The sequence below is a fragment of the Hemitrygon akajei genome, chromosome 5, assembly GCF_048418815.1.
Source record: "Hemitrygon akajei chromosome 5, sHemAka1.3, whole genome shotgun sequence".
Classification (NCBI taxonomy): Eukaryota; Metazoa; Chordata; class Chondrichthyes; order Myliobatiformes; family Dasyatidae; genus Hemitrygon; species Hemitrygon akajei.
The window spans coordinates 57,300,502-57,318,709 of record NC_133128.1 but is presented as its reverse complement, the minus strand read 5'-3'; positions in this window follow the sequence as shown (position 1 = coordinate 57,318,709).

The window sequence follows — 18,208 nt, the reverse complement described above, 5'->3', positions numbered from 1 at the left end:
TATTGTAGAGGAAATACGGGTGATCTGGAGATGAAATGGCCGGACAATCAGAGCTCAAGTGAACTCCAACCAATATGAACTAATAAGTAATCTTTCAAAAAGTCATCATTTACCTCAAACAATGAACATCTAAATAAAACCCAGTAAAAATATAAACGTACAAGTATCTTAATCCCTTGCATTAAAATTAAAGGTGAGCTTCCTACAATAGTTTTCAACTGCCAGAGAACATTGTACAAGTTGGCACAAATGGCTTGGGTAGAACAAAAGATGAATTCCTGCACAATGTACAGAGACACAGGTAAGAAATTAAAAGGTGGACCTCAATATTAGTAATCCCTGGATTACTACAACTGCCAATGAATTCAGGAATAGAAAGACAGGCTAGATTAAAGTGTGGCTGAAGAACAACTGGTGCATGGGGCTGGGATTCTGGTTCTTGGATAATTGGGTCTCTTCAAGGGTACAGTGACTTGTACAAGAGGCATGGGTTGCACTTAAACCAGAAGGGGACCAATATCCTAGTGAGGGCATTTGCTTCTGCCAGCAGAGAAGCTTTAAACTAGATTGGCAGGGGTTGGAACTCGGGAGAGCAAGGTTAGTGAGGTGTGTACGTACAGCAATCAGGATAACCATGTTTATAGTAAAAGGTCAGATAGGACACTACCTCAAATCGCTTCTATTTCAATACAAGTAGCTTAACAGGCAAGATGGATGAACTGAGTGTGTGGATTGTCTCTAGGGTCAGGGATATGGTGATGACAACAGAAACATGGCTGTGAGAATGGCAGGACTGGCAGCTCAGTGTTCCAGGATAGCAATGCTTTAGTCATGCAGGTGAGGGTGAAGGAAGAGTTGCCTTTTTGATAAGGGAGGACACAACAGCTGTGCTTGGAGAAAATATTCTCGAGGGATCATCTAACAAGTACATTTGTTTAGAACTTAGAAATAAGGGAATGGCCACCTTGTTCAGGCATTGTTATAAGCCCTCCTCCCTCTCAACAGGCAGCTGAAACTTATGGAGCAGATGTTTCGAAAAATTGGATTTAGTTGTGGGAATAGTAGGATAGTGCTATTGGGAGATTTCAATTTTCCTGGTATTTACTGAGTACCCAGAGTGCCAAGGGCCTGGATGTGGTAGAATTTGTGTAGTACATCCAAGACAGATTCCTCACTCAATGTATTGAGGAATATACTTAGGAAAGAGCAATACCGGAGATCCTTTTAGGGAACTAAGAGGCAAAATTACTGTAGTGGCTGTTGGGGAGATCTAGAGCCCACAATCCTATTTATTCTTAAATAGTTATGGTGAACAATAGAATAGGTCCACAGGTTAAAGTCCTAAATTGGAGCCATATCAACTTAGAAACATAGAAACATAGAAAACCTACATAATAATACATAAAACAGGCCCTTCAGCCCACAAAGTTGTGCTGAACATGTCCCCACTTTAGAAATTACTAGGCTTACCCATAGCCCTCTATTTTATTAATCTCCAAGTACCTATCTAAAAGCCTCTTAAAAGACCCTACCTTATCCGCCTCCACCACTGTTGCTGGCAGCCCATTCCACAGACTCACCACTCTTTGAGTAAAAAACTTACCTCTGACATCTCCTCTGTACCTACTTCCCAGCACCTTAAATCTGTGTCCTCTTGTGGCAACCATTTCAACCCTGGGAAAAAGCCTTTGACTATCCACATGATCAATGCCTCTCACCATCTTAAACACCTCTATCTGGTCACCTCTCATCCTCTTTCACTCCAAGGAGAAAAGGCTGAGTTCACTCAACCTATTCTCATAAGGCATGCTCCCCAATTCAAGCAACATCCTCCTCTGCTCCCTTTCTATGGCTTTCAGAACTGAGCACAGTAGTCAAAGTGGGGTCTGACCAGGGTCCTATGTAGCTGCAACATTATCTGTCAACTCATAAATTCAATTCCATGATTGATGAAGGCCAATACACCATATGCCTTCTTAACCACAGAGTCAACCTGCTCAACTACTTTGAGTATCCTATGGACTCAGACCCCAAGTTCCCTCTGATCATCCACACTGCCAAGAGTCTTACCAATAATACTATATTCTGCCATCATACTTGACCTACCAAAATTAACCACTTCGCACTTATCTGGGTTGAACCCCATCTGCCACTTTTCAGTCCAGTTTTGCATCCTATCCATGTCCCATTGTAACCTTTGACAGCCTTCCACACTATCCACAACACCTCCAACGTTTGCGTCATCAGCAAACTTACTAATCCATCCCTCCACTTCCTCATCCAGGTCTTTTATAAAAGTCATGAAGAGTGAGGGTCCCAGAACAGATCCCTGAGGCACTCCACTGGTGACCGACCTCCATGCAGAACATGACCCATCTACAACCACTCTTTGCCTTCTGTGGACAAGCCAGTTCTGGATCCACAAAGCAATGTCCCCTTGGATCACATGCATCTTTACTTTCTCAATAAGCCTTGCAATAAGCCTTATCAAATGCCTTGCTGAAATCTATATACACTACATCTACTACTCTTCCTTCATCAATGTGTTTAGTCACATCCTCAAAAAATTCAAACAAGTTTGTAAGGCATGACTTGCCCTTGACAAAGCCATGCTGACTACTGCTAATCATATTATACCTCTCCAAATGTTCTTAGATCCTGCCTCTCAGGATCTTCCCCATCAACTTAACAACCACTGAGGTAAGACTCACTGGTCTATAATTTCCAGGGTTATCTCTTCTCCCTTTCTTGATAAAAGGAACAATATCTGCAACCCTCCAATCCTCCGGAACCTCTCCCATCCCCATTGATGATGCAAAGATAATCGCCAGAGGCTCAGCAACCTCCTTCCTCGCGTCCCACAGTAACCTGGGGTACATTTTGTCTGGTCCTGGTGACTTATCCAACTTGATGCTTTCCAAAAGCTCCAGCACATCCTCATTCTTAATATCTCATATTTATTTTCAATCTTTTTTAATTGATTTTTCAACAAAAAAAATATACAAATCAGGAGAAGTTATAGCAAACACATAATACAAAAAACGTAGAAACAACAAAAGAATATATACTGTAAAAGACAAATAAATATAATATTAAACTATTGTATATAAACAAGAAACCACAACTCCTCTTGGCAAATCATAGAAAAAAAAGACTGGAAATTTTTATGGTAAGAAAAAAAAACCCCGCTAAACTAACCTAAAACAAAAAAAAAAAGATTGGGCAGTCCATTTGAGGATAAAATTAGAAAAAAAGAAGAAAACATCCTTCTAGTCATCTCTGAACCTTCGCGGATAAGGAGGAACAAAAAGAAAAAAGAGGGAAAAAAAGTTTCCTTAAAAAAATAAAAAAGAGAAAAAAAATTAAATCATATGAAAATATTGAATAAAAGGTTACCAGACTTGCTTAAAGTTAAAAGAAATGTCAAACGTCCAGCTTCTAATTTTCTCCAACAGGACATAATGGAGGAGAGATAATTAAAAACAGTAGGTGGATTAGAATCTTTCCAGTGTAACAAGATAGCTCTCCTAGCCAGTAAAGTTGAAAAGGCTATCACATGTTGAGCGGAAGCAGGAACACTTCCTGTTTCCTCTGGAATAATCCCAAGGATTGCCGTAAGTAAATTGGGTTGTAAATCCACACCTATGACTTTTGATAATATTCTAAACACATTCCTCCAAAAATTGTTTAACTTTACGCAAGACCAAAACATATGCGTTAGAGTAGCCACCTCAGCATTGCATCTGTCACAGGTGGGGCTTATATTAGGAAAAAATATGTGCTAGTTTATCTTTTGACATATGGGCCCTGTGTACTATCTTAAACTGAATTAGGGAGTGACATGCACAGATGGATGAATTATTAACTAGTTAATAAATTTTACTCCATTGATCATCAGAAAGTGAATGTTGAATTTCCGTTTCCCAAGTACGTTTAACCTTATCATTAGGCATCATACATGCATTCATTAACTGTTTATATATAATAGCTATCAATCGTTTTTGAGGTGGCTTTAGGTGAAAAATAGCATAAATCATATTTGGTGAATGAGCCAATGGATAATTCGGTAAAAAAATCACATAAAAAATTCCTAACTTTTAAGTATCTAAAAAAATGTGCACTAGATATATCATATTTAGCCACTAACTGCGAAAAAGTCATTAAACAATCCTCTGAAAACAAATCTAAAAAAGTTTTCTAAATGGTCGCCTATGTCAATGTCATTAATTGGTCCAATAAATGCTATAAAAATAGCTATTTTACCAAATAGCAGTATATAGATTATAGTATAGTATATAGTTATATAGATTTCAAGCAGTTCCATCTTTTGTTCCGAAAACATTTTTTGATAGAATAGATTCTATCATTCTATCTAGATCATGATCCTGCCTTACATTTGGAATAATAAAAGCTCCAGAGTGAGTAAATTTTCATTGCAAAAATAAAAAAAAATGGAGGAATGGTGCTACCAAACTTTAGATTTTATTATTGGGCAATTAATATTTGTTATATCACCTTCTGGATTCATGGTATAGATAACCAGGACTGTCCTCCATGGTTACATTTGGAGGAGAATTCGGTAAGGAGGTTTTCTTTAGCTTCTTTATTGGGAGTTCCTCTTCCTTTTTTGTTCTCCTTGATAGGTAGACAAGGTCTTAGTCCTATTGTTAAACATACTTTAAAAATATGGTTTCAGTTTTGTAGATTTTTCTCAATTAAATAACTTTGTACTCTCTAGTAATATCCATTTTAGCTTTTTCTTTAATCCATCAACTCTGGATAAGGCTTTTTTAATATGGAAAACTAAGGGAATAAAATCTTTCTTACTATCTACATGCTCAAGCTTTTCGGTCTGCTGCAAGTCATCACTTCAATCACTAAGATCCTTTTCCATGGTGAATACTGAAGTAAAGAATTCATTACGTACCTCTGCTATTTCCTCTGGTTCCATACACACTTTACCACTGTCACACTTGATAGGTCCTATTCTTTCACGTCTTATCCTCTTGCTCTTCACATACTTGTAGAATGCCTTGGGGTTTTCCTTAATTCTGCCTGCCAAAGCCTTCTCATGGCCACTTCTGGCTCTCCTAATTTCCTTCTTAAGCTCCTTCCTGTTAGCCTTATAATTTTCTAGATCTCTAACATTACCTAGATCTCTGAACCTTTTGTAAGCTTTTCTTTTCTTCTTGACTAGATTTATTACAGCCTTTGTAGACCACGGTTCCTGTACCCTACCATAACTTCCCTGTCTCATTGGAACGTATCTATACAGAACTTTACACAAATATCCCCTGAATATTTGCCACATTTCTTCCATACTTTTCTCTGAGAACATCTGTTTCCATTTAACGTCTCCAATTTCCTGCTGATAGCCTGATAATTCCCCTTCCTCCAATTCAACACTTTTCTAACTTGTCTGTTCCTATCTCTCTCCAATTCTATTGCAAAGGAGATAGAATTATGATCACTATCTCCAAAATGCTCTCCCACTGAGAGATCTGATACCTGACCAGGTTCTTTTCCCAATACCAAATCAAGTACAGCCTCTCCTCTTGTAGGCTTATCTATATACTGTGTCAAGAAACCTTCCTGAACACACCTAACAAACTCCACTCCATCTAAACCCCTTGATCTAGGGAGATACCAATTGATATTTGGGAAATTAAAATCTCCCATCACGACAACTCTGTTATTATTACACTTTTCCAGGATCTGTTTCCCTATCTGTTCCTCAATATGCCTGTTACTATTGGGCAGCTTATAAAAAATACACCCAGTAAAGTTATAGACCCCCTTCCTGTTACTAACCTCCACCCACAGAGACTCCATTGACAATCCCACCATGGCGCCCGTCTTTTCTGCAGCTGTGACACTATCTTTGATCAACAGTGCCACGCCCCCACCTCTTTTGCCTCCCTCCCTGTCCTTTCTGAAACATCTAAAACCTGGCACTTGAAGTAACTATTCCTGTCCCTGAGCCATCCAAGTCTCTGTAATGGCCACCACATCATATCTCCAAGTACTGATCCACGCTCTAAGCTCATCTGCTTTTTTCGCAACACTCCTTGCATTAAAATAGACACATCTCAAGCCTTTGGTTTGAGCGCGTCCCTTCTCTATCATCTGCCTATCCTCCCTCTCACACTGTCTACAAGCTTCCTTCATTTATGAGCTAACCTCCTCTTCCCCAGTCTCTTCAGTTCAGTTCCCACCCCCCAACAATTCTAGTTAAAACTCTCCCCAGTAGCCTTAGCAAACTTCCCCGCCCAGATCTTGGACCCCTGGGATTCAAGAGTTTCCTCCTTTTTGTACAGGTGACACCTGCCCCAAAAGAGGTCCCAATGATCCAGAAATCTGAATCCCTGCCCCCTGCTCCAATCCCTCAGCCACGCATTTATACTCCACCTCATCCTATTCCTATTCTCACTGTCACGTGGCACAAGCAGTAATCCGGAGATTACTACCTTTGCAATCCTGCTTCTCACCTTCCTTCCTAACTCACTGTCGTCTTTTTTTAGGACCTCTTCCCTTTTCCTATCTATGTCCTTGGTACCAATATGTATCACGACCTCTGGCTGTTCTCCCTCCCACTGCAGGATATCTTGGACGCGATTCAAAACATCCGGGACCCTGGCACTGGGGAGGCAAACTACCATCTGAGTTTCATTCCTGCATCCACAGAACCGCCTGTCTGACCCCCTAACTATGGAGTCCCCTATCACTACTTTCTTCCTCTTCCTTTCCTTACCCTTCTGAGCCACTTTGAGGACATTAGGCAAGATCTAGCTGGAGGTGATTTGATAAATCTATTTAAAGGCAAAGTAACAGGTGGTAAGTGGACATACCATGTTCAGGGAACCTTGGCTGACGAGAGAGTCTAGTAAAGAAACAGAAGGAAGCATGCATCATGTTTAAGCTGCTCAGTATGAATAAACAACTCAACAAATTTAACAAGTTTAAGACTAGGCATAATAGGGAAATTAGAAGGGCAAAAAGAGGATATGAGATGGATTTGCCAGGCAGGTTTAAAGATAATCCTAATATATTCTTCAGTTGTACTGACAGTAAAAAGATGACTAGGGAGAGATGAGGCCCTCTTAAAGACTATCAGAGCTTCCTATGTGTGGAGCCATGGCTGAGATTGTAATGCCTATTTATCATCAGTGTTTACTGAGAAGGATATCATGGATGCCAAAGAAATAAGGATAATAAGTAGTGAGGTCTTCAATCATATGTATATTACAAGGAAAGAGGTACAGTATATGAAGGAGAGAACTTTAAGAAGAAACTTGAAAGGTAATATCTTTACATGGAGGGCAGTGAGCAAATGGAATGACCTGCCAGAGGAAGTGTCCAAAGCAAGTTCAATTGCAACATTTAAGAGGAATTTGGATAGGTACATGGAGGGAGAGACTTGGAGGATTATGCGGTGAGCACAGGCAACTGCACTAGCAGGGACGATACTGTAGTCCGCATGGACCAGTGGGGTCTAAGGGCCTGTTTTCATGCTGTATTGCTCTATGACTGTTGCTTACACAGTGTTTTGAGTAGATTCCCAATGTGTTCTGGGGAAATGCATTTTTCCACCATTCTCATTGAGGAATCCAGTGACTGAGGTGTTGTTATACTATTAGAATGTGGTGCGTTTCAACTTTAAGACTGAGCTTAACATCTCACGTGTGGCGAACTTTAAAGTAGTGATTGTTTTTATTTTGCTTAGCAGTAAGTCTGTACAAATAATCAGAAATACAAGTTGAAGATAACAAAAATGTACAGGGCTAGAGCACAGTCAGGAAGTCAGTAACAAACAGGGATCAGCAAACTCATGATTTCCAGATTTGACCACATAAAGATATTCCAGTTCAGCCAGCACATGTATAAGAAAGTGTCACCATTTTCCTAATAGCATTAAAGCCCATGAATTAGTTTTCCTCCATTTTCTACTTGGTAGCATTGCACATTTATGAAAACAAAGCTTCTGATAATTACCACTAAGTTAAAAAGGTTAACCTTAATTAAGGTCAGGTAAACTCTGCTTAATATTTGACCTAGCATTGTGGCCTAATAACTTAAGAGCACAGCAGGTTTGCCAATCTTCTTCACAGACTGTGTACATAATTATTTTAGTAGCTCATGAAGCATCTTTGATTGCCTCCATTCATTACTTCAGACCCATCAGCATGATAATAGCACACTGCCTCTATGTATCAGATGTGTGACCATGAACCTAAGAGGTATGGTTAATGTAAGTAATATGTTTATTCATTGTGGATAATAGAGGACTCAGTCAATGAATAAATTTGTACAGTAATACAGTGCTTGAAAAGACAGTTGGCATTTGGAACACCCACGCTCCTCTTTAGCAGCAAAGAAAATGTTTATAGAAATGTTCTCATCAACCAGCTAATTATATAAGCAGTCCATGTGGGAAAAGGGTTCAATTTTGATTGCTTTTAAACTTTTGTAATGCCTTTTACTTTGTTACGGCCAACTTAATTTAATGCAGAAATGATTAATAAGTTAGTTGAAATAAATGTATATTCTAGTATTTCTTTACTGGGGATTACTTTGAAGTTAGGAACAGCATAAATACACATGTTATTTTATCACCTGTTGGATGGTATGTAATATAGAGAAAAAGCATTTTGAAGGGTTTTCATTAATTAAAAACAATGTTCTCCTATTTTCTTTCGTACTTCACTCCAATTGTGGTGAAGATTCATATCCTTCTAGGCAAATGAAGTATTGTATAATTAGGTTAGCTAAAGAGATGGAAGGAGTTAAACTGGCTAATATCCAAAGATCAGGGCTTGGAACACTGTGCATGATTAACCAATACCTGTTCATTAAATTAAATTGGTGCTACACCAAACTGAGTGTAGCACCAATTGTAGTGTAGTATGTTCTGTCATCAATATCTGCTGAATGCATAAGTAATCGGTCAGACATTGAGAGCAGCTAGTACAAATTATTAATAGCCCATAGATTAAGGGACATTTTGACCTTAAAGTTGGGACCTTTTCATTTAGTTGAATGATGATTGTCTGAAAAGGATGCACCAAGGTTTTTTAATTATGCACTGGAGTTCTTGAGAAAAAGTAAGAGGGAGATCTTATTTCTGCTGGGATTCAGGGAGGCCCTTTAGACTTATGCTTAGAAAGCAACAAAGAAGGAACGAGAGTTGAAAAACAGACTGTTGCTCCGTGAGCATTGATTCAGGATAGGAAAGTACTATAACATGAACTATAAAGATAACCAAGATCAGCTGAGATACCACACAAACCACACCAATAGCCTTGCTGCCTAGCAACCTCATAAGATCCTATGACATATGAGCAGAAATAGGCCATTCGGCTCAGCAAGTCTGCCCCATCATTCCCACTCAATCCCATTTTCCCCATAACCTTTGACACCCTTACTAAGAACCTACCAACCTCTGCTTTAAATATACCCAATGACTTTGACCTCCACAGCTCTCATCACCACCTACTAATAATCTGTTAGCCAATAAACAACTCTTTAATTTACCTCACCTCCACACTTTTATCACTGTTGTGGGCTACTAACCCATGACTCACAGTACACATGCTGGCAGCCAATTCAGCCAAGTACTTCACTGACACACTGAATGCTGTTCATAGACTTCAGTTCAGCATTCAACACAATCATTCCTCAGCACCTGATTGGAAAGCTGAAACTGCTGGGCCTGAACACCTCCCTCTGCAACTGGATCCTAGACATCCTGACTGGGAGACCTCAGTCAGTCCAGATCAGGAGCAGCATCTCCAACACCATCACACTGAGCACGGGGGCCCCCCAGGGCTGTGTGCTCAGTCTACTGCTGTTCACTCCGCTGACCCATGACTGTGCTGCAACACATAGCTTGAATCACATCATCAAGTTCACTGATGACACAACAGTGGTGGGTTTCATTAGCAAGAACAACGAGCCAGCATACAGAGAGGAGGTGCAGCGGCTAACGGACTGGTGCAGAGCCAACAAACTGTCTCTGAATGTGAGCAAAAGAAAAGAGATGGTTGTTGACTTCAGGAGGGCACGGAGCGACCACTGTCTGCTGAACATTGATGGCTCCTCCGTTGAGATCGTTAAGAGCACCAAATTTTTTGGCGTTCACCTGGCAGAGAATCTCACCTGGTCCTCAATACCAGCTCCATAGCAAAGAAAGCCCAGTAGCGTCTCTACTTTCTACGGTGGCCGAGAAAAGTCCATCTCCCAACCCCCATTCTCATCACATTCTACAGAGGATGTATCGAGAGCATCTTGAGCAGGTGCATCACTGCCTGGTTCAGGAATTGTACCATCTCAGATCGCAAGACCCTGCAGCGGATAGTGAGGTCAGCTGAGAAGATCATCGAGGTCTCGTTTCCTGCTATTACAGCCATTTACACCACATTCTGCACCCGCACAGCTAACAGTATTGTGAAAGACCCCACGCACCCCTCACAAAAACTCTTCTCCCTCCTGCCAACTGGCAAAAGGTACCGAAGCATTTGGGCTCTCACGACCAGACTGTGCAACAGTTTCTTCCCCCAAGCCATCAGACTCCTCAATACTCAGAGTCCAGACTGACATCTACATCATTTATTATTATATTGTAATTTGTCCTCTACTGTGCCTATTGTCTTGTTTATATAGTTATTGTAATGCCCTGCTCTGTTTTGTGTACTTTATGTAGTCCTGTGCAGGTCTGTAGTCTAGTGCAGTTTTTTATGTTGTTTTATGTAGTTTAGTCTAGCCTTGTGCTGTCTAGTGTAGTTTTGTGTTTCATGTAGCACAAGGGTCCTGGAGGAACGTTGTTTTGTTTTTACTGTGTACTGTACCAGCAATTTATGGTCGAAATAACAATAAACTTAACTTGACGACACACTTAACTCTTTTTTATAAAAAGAAGTGGCACATAGGAAAAGGATGTGGCATCACTTGACAGGAAATTTTTTTGGGCCTCACATAAGAAACACTGGTTTTTGAGATTCAACAAGTCAGCCAGTGCCTATGAAAGGAAGTGAATTGTTCATGTTAGCATACACTAGTGGACCATAGTATAAAGGGATGGAGGTGGGAAGGAGAGGGAGCTATCTGTGCCTGCATGTTTTAAGCCCTATAGAAAACCTTTGTTGGCTTTCTCAGGAAGGGAAATCCCTTAGACACAAGCTTCTGTCGGCATTAAATGATCCTCCTCTGATCCTGACATTCACCTGTCTCAAAGAGAGGATAAGGTAAACAGATTCCACTTTCTTTCGTCCCTTCTCATCTTGTCACCACATCCCAACCTGTGTTCATCTCATTACAGAAAGCCAATAATTGGAACATTCCCCGTCCAAAAAGAGTAAAAAAAGACATTGAAAATAAAGGTCATTGGAACCTAAATTCACAGCAATTGGCTGACAGGCAGACACGTGCGTCTTAAAGACAAGATGGGGTATCTTCACAATGGTAAGACATAAATGTACATGAAGTGGAGTAATGGAAAGGTATGTCAAGGGAAAGGATAGTGCAAGTGCTGGAGCATAAATTTATACATACGAGTGACAACAAATAAAATCTAAAACACAGAAGATTCAGCTAGTCAAGTGCCATCTGTGGAAAGTGATAGTAGTAAAAGTTTCAGGTCAGTATTCTTTCCCATAACTTTAACTGAGAAGCAGCTAAAAACTGGTACTTGTCAGCCAATATAATATCTTCATATTAGGAATAGATCACATAGCTATGTTGGATAAGTATTGGTTAGGTATGTTTCTTTTTAAATATTGTAATTATATTTTGTGGTTGTTGAAATATAACAGCAGATAAGAGCAGAATATTTAAATCATACAGAAGAGTAAGAAAAAAACCGTACCTAATATATGGATCCATATGAAATCATTCTATTTATCTTATAATCTTATATTTTTGTTATTGGGATAGTATCAGTGGTATAAAACTATTATACCAGTAGATGTCACTGCTGCACCTGGTAATGTCTTCTAGTGATTTGCTGACACAAAGCCAGTGAAGGCAACATTTTAGGAAAACAACAAGAGCATTTAACAAAAGAGCATTCATTTTTATCAGTCTACAGGCAATTTTCAAATGTTCAATGCAGTAGATAGGAAGAATAATCTGAAAGTAACTTGATTGCCATGATGGTTACAGAGATTTACCAGGACGATACCTGAATTAGAAGGCTGGACTCATGAGGATAGGTTGAGTGAATTAGGACTTTTCTTTTTGAAGAGAAGGAGACTGAGAGGTGATTTAATAGAGGTGTGGAAAATAATAAGAGTCATAAATCAAGTGAACAGCCAAAGACTTCCCCAGGACAGAAATGGCTAACACAAGGGGGCATAACTTTAAGGTGTTTACTTTAAGGAGGAAAATACGGGAGGGTTGTCAGAGCAGGTTTTATATACACAATGATATGTGCGTGGAATGCACTGCTAGGGTGGTAGTAGAGGCAGATACATTAGGGATATTTAAGAGACTCTTAGATAGGTATTTGGATGAAAGTAAAATGGAGGGTTATGTGGGAGGGAACCATTAGGTTGATCTTAGAGTAAGTTAAAGGATTGGCACAACATCATGGGCTATAGGACCAGTCCAGTCCTATACTGTTCTATATTCATAAGACAGAAAAGGTGAGTAGACAATTTATTTAAATTAGATACCTTCAGGTCTTGCAAGTTGGTAGTCCCACCAGTCTGATTTGGCACTACACCAACATGCCCTTTCACCACAGCAATTTATAACTATATAATAACCTCTGTAACCATAATGCAGAACTTCAAGGTTAGTATCTACTTTATATTTTTAGAGTATTTGCTAATTTCTGGATATTTTTGATGTATTTTATTACACCGGAGATAATATTTTTATCTTCTAAGATATTATCGCTTTTGTTACGTTTTTGCACTCCTCAGAAGTAGTTTGGCTGCAGTGAAGAAGGAAATTGTCAGAGACCTGGAAGCACAATCAAAACAGGATGGCAAAAAGCTCATCCACAACAAGGATTCAGGGTGGATATGTCCTCCATTACCTTTAGTGAGGAGGAATACCTGAGGCACATTCACTTCTCACCTGCTGCTAGTGCAGTTCGTGGTGGTCCGCATTGCCATTACTTAATTTTTATCAATTCCTTGGCATTGTTCAAAGCCATTAGGGATTCTGTTGCCTCAGTACGTCACAGGTTTGCTGTAAAAGTAATCTAGTCATCAGAGTGAAAAGCATCCAAATGATTTAAAGAAATAAATGATAAAATCTAATACCTGTTACAGATATATGGTTGCAATGTGTCAGAGGATGTGAGTTAAATATTTAAGGTGATACTCAACTTTTGGAAGAGATGGGAGAAATAAAAACAATATTGTATCCTGATATTAAAGAATGGGATAAAGGTAATAGAAAGGAAGGAACTTAGCTCAGAAATATCAGAAGTAAAATCATTTTGGGTGGATTGAGGACAGAGCAAGAGGTAGAAAACTTAGGAGGGAGTTGTATATTGGCTTCTAAGATACAATGCTAATTCAGAGCACAGGATAAATAATGAAATTAAGGAAGTAATGCATTTAACATGAACAATAGAATAATCATGGAGGACTTTGATTCATGCAATCGAGGCAAGTCAATTGAGCAGTCCTCAAATGGAAGATGCTTATATCTGAGATGACTTACTGGATTTTTATATTGAGGAACCAAAGGGGGAGCAAGTGAGTTTATATCCAGTGTTGTGAGTGAGCAATGATTAATTTATGATTTGATAGTTAAAGGGTGTTTCAGAAACAATGATCTTAATATAACAAGAGTTTTATATACATTTTAAAGCTGATTTAGTTCAATCCAAAACCAAAGCAAGGTACCTGAAATAACACAAACTGTAAAGGTATAAGGCATGGCTCAGCAGTGGTAGACTACATTAAAAATATATGATAATAAACAAGCCATAGTTAACATACAGTTTACAAGTAATATATCTCAAATTATGGCATAAAAAATCAAAAAGTAAAGGTATTCCAGCTATGCCTATCAAGAAAGGTTAAGGATGCTATTGGATCAAAGAGAAAGGTAGATTGTATATACAGCCAAGAAAGGCAGTCAGCAGTTTTTATTCCAGATTTCCATCAGTTATTACTAATTTTTTAAGTGTTTCAAGTTATCATTTGTATTTTCACCTATTTTGTGTTCTTGTCATTTAAAAACTTTCATTTACAGAAAACTGACATTGTTTGCTTCCCACACCCTCTTTCTCTGCATCTTAAAATCTGTTCTTCCTTTTTCTCACCTCTAGTCTTTGATGTTTGCTCTGGTTCTCTCTATAGATATTACATGCTAAGAAGTTCTAGCATTTTCTGTTTTAATTTCAGATTTCAAACATCTATGTAGTACTTTGTTTTTAATTGATATTCCAATTACCCCATTCTCAGCTGAGAACAGTTAACTTAGCAAAGGCAAGACTGAATCGAGGAGGTCTTGGTTTTTTTTCAGTATTGTACCAGCTAACTGCATTTTATCTATTTTAATTTATTGGTTCAGCCAAGCAAAAAAACAGTCTGCATTCATTTGAACTGCATTTGCTAGTACTGAAACATTCACTTAAGTACACATCACAAAACTTGTTGAACACCCAGCAGGATCATGACCCCAGTCGTTCCTTGGTTCGAAATGTCTGTGCGTCATTTTACATCTATAAAACATCAGTTTCCATGGTTATGAGGATGAATGAGCGGCTCTGTGAAGTGATTATTGATTGTTTAGTGATGAGAAACAGATTAATGCTTGATTTACCTTTACAGGTAAGCAAAGGTTAAAAAATACATATTTTTGAGAGCATCCATTCTGCAGTTGAGAACTTGAGATATGCTAATCTGAAGAAGCAACTTGGCATGCAATGTACCGTGCTCTGGAGAAGGGCAAATCATCTGCAACAGGATAAGACTAATGCATCTCTGAAATCTGTGTGTTCAGTGGGAATAATCTATGCTTTCCCTTTCATCTCAGCTGGGGGAATTTGGGATAATATTTCATGCTAGAAAAACTTCCTTATATATTAGATGAATAAATAATCATAGACTACACAAATTACTGCATCTTGTGGAATTACTGGCATCTATTTTTTCTGCAAATGTTGAATTTGAAGTATCTATTTTGAATAATTATGAAATATTCTGATGTCTTTATACCACACCTTGGAAAGGGGCTTGCATAATGCATTGGAGAACAGCAGTACAGTGTGATAGTCCTCAGAAACCAGAGAGGGGAAATAACAAATGATGCTTCGCAAGTTGTAAGCAGTACTGATGATGCCCTTTTGTGGGGTAAGAAGAAAAAGAAATATGATGAATCACTACTTAGTGCATGATAGAATATGCTTTAATTTTCTAGGATATTGTTTTTACAATGCTGCTGTCATAGTCATACATTGATGATTTGCCTATCATTCAGTTTTATTTGCAGTAATGGATTTAGCAAAATCCAGCATCTAAATAAATTGTTTTGCACAGATATAGCAGAGATTAAATTGAAATGCTGACGTATGTTGCTGGAAATGTGTAACTGCTGTTTTAAGCAATTGCCATATTGTGATTATGTAACCTAGCAACCAGTCAGACCTGTTGAAAATATCCATTATGCTAATCATTTCAGAGTATACTATTTTTGCAGTTTTATAGAATCCAACAGACGAGACTAAACCAGACAGGATTGGACATGTTAATTGCTTGCTGAAGCAATCTGTATTAACTTTTGTTGGATTTTTCTCTCTCCAGTCTAAGCAAGGCAATTTGCCATATAATTAAAGTATGAACACAACCATGCTGCCAGCTGGCCATTTCTGGCATTTATTCGGCCTGATCTCAGCAGGGTGGGCAACATGTGTTGCACGCATTGTAAAGCTTATGGTTTAGTGACCTGGGCACCAGTGAATCAAAAATGTTAGAAATACTCAATCCATTTTTTTTGGGAATACAAGATCCCTGTCTAATGTTGAGGCTTATTACATAACCCCATTAAGCAATGCAATTAATTTAGTTTTAAATACATGGACTTGTATGTTAAATTTATTTATCTAAAATGAGGTTTCACACAAAGCCTTAGCTTTAATTTAAATATGAAAAAACATGTTTTATTCAGATTATGCCATAAGATTTTCAAAGCCAAGTCTTAAAGATTGAAGATAATACCCAAGTAGAAGAAATACATTTAGAGACTATTTTATCTTTAGGAACAAAATAATAGTTGGTTCACTCAATTCCAAGGCTTTTCTGCCACTACCTGTGATCTGAATTCTATGTTTGGGTTATAAAGTTAATAAAAGATACAGTATTTCAATGGCTTTTTGTACTCAATAAATTTATCAAAGTAATATGGAAGTATTTAGAATTTTAAAGCTAGTTCAATGTAAATAGCTTCTGTAATCACAGTAATTTAAAATCAGATCATGCGCTTGTTCACATTCAAACAACCAGCTAAGGTTTGGTCCAAAGCCGCTCCCAATCTATTCTCGACAGCTCCTGTCTAATACTGCTGTAATTAGCCTTTCTCCAGTTTGGTAGGGTCCTGCTAGGCTTTGGTTGCCAGGTCCTGCACATCGCTATTTTCTCGATTTTTCCTTTTGAAGTCTCCGACACAGTTAAGATAATAGTATGACACACCCACCACCTGCTGATAATACCAAAGAAATTACAAATAATTTGCAATTTTATGACTAGACAAAGAGATTATTAAAAACTGTTAGGGCAAAGTTGGTGATGTGAAACTAATTCACTTCACGTTTTGGGCACAGTAATTACAGAGAAAAAAAAACTTTTGCTATTCTTCCTGAAGCAGTACGGCAAGCAATTACATTTTTCACAAAGCTAAGTGACTTAAACTTGAAGTGAGGGGATGCTGAAGCTGTTAAGTGCAAGTGCCTGATGGTATGAATGCTTCTAATCATCACTAGAGAGATCACTGCAGTTGGGTGAATCCCAAAATACTTTCCTCATAACATTTATAAGCTTGTTGGCTCAAATCCTAATAATTCAACAACACTGATAATGCTGGTATACGTGGAGGTAAGATTACAATACCGAAACTAGATACTTTTTATGTCCATAGCACTTTTGATCACAGAAAACCATGCAGTGTTTATGATTAAGTACTTTGAAGTGTAAACATTATACTCCTAGAGGGAAATGGTATGATGCTGGGTGGAGGGGGTGGGGAGGAATTTGGATTTGGAAGTCCGGTGATCACTGTTTGACTTGAAAAGTCCCACAATATCTATTACACAAGCAGCCAATTGAAATCTGTGTTTAACTTACTATCTACGTGGCGGTCCATTCATCTGGGCAGCAGTTCCCAGTTCTGCATCACATCAGCCTAGACGTGAAGCTTGAGCCAGGTCTCAGGAGCTTGGAGAAGAAGCAGTGCCACTGCGGAAGTATGAAAGCAAATCAAATACATGGAAACACACAGCAGGCGTGTGTATCTGTTAGGGGGTGGGGGAATGGGTAGAGTATTAAAAAATGTGTATGGTTTTCAGAGGAGCATGGAGGGTGGGTGGTGTTATTTGAAGCAGTTCACTGACTTCCAGCTGAAGATGAGGAAAATATTGACAGCAATCCAAGAGAACAGCTGATTTCTTATTGTTGATCCCTGATAGTTGTTTCAAAATATACCAAAGATTTAGTACATTTTTTTTCCCTTATTCCCAATGACTCATGTTTACTGGTTTACTTTTTAAAAATGTCTTCCAACATCTTCATTTCCAAAGCTCTTCACCTCTCATAAAAACTCCCCCAACCACTCTGACAACTTTTGGATGAAACACTGAAGACTGATCTTTCACAATAATTTGAAAAAGATAGTGTGAATTAGGACAGATGAGGGAACAAATTCACTAATTATTTTGATCCAAAACTGCCTTCAAGTTAGATTTAGGTGCATGGACTAATCTCGACAAAAGTTAAAGGAATTATTTTCCACATGTAATGACACTGACCAAACTAGAGCTGCCATAAAAGCCACCAGTGCAAAGGAAACAAAGAAATGAGATGAAGCTACTAAGACTTATGAAGCAAATGAATAGCCTTTGCTTTTCACTCAAACGATTAACTCTACTGTATCTGGCCAGGAATGCAAAGCAGGGGAAAATAAATGATTATTATTGACCTGATGGTGGCGTTTTACTACAGCTGATGAAAATTGACGATGGTGGTTTAAAGTAAATGGA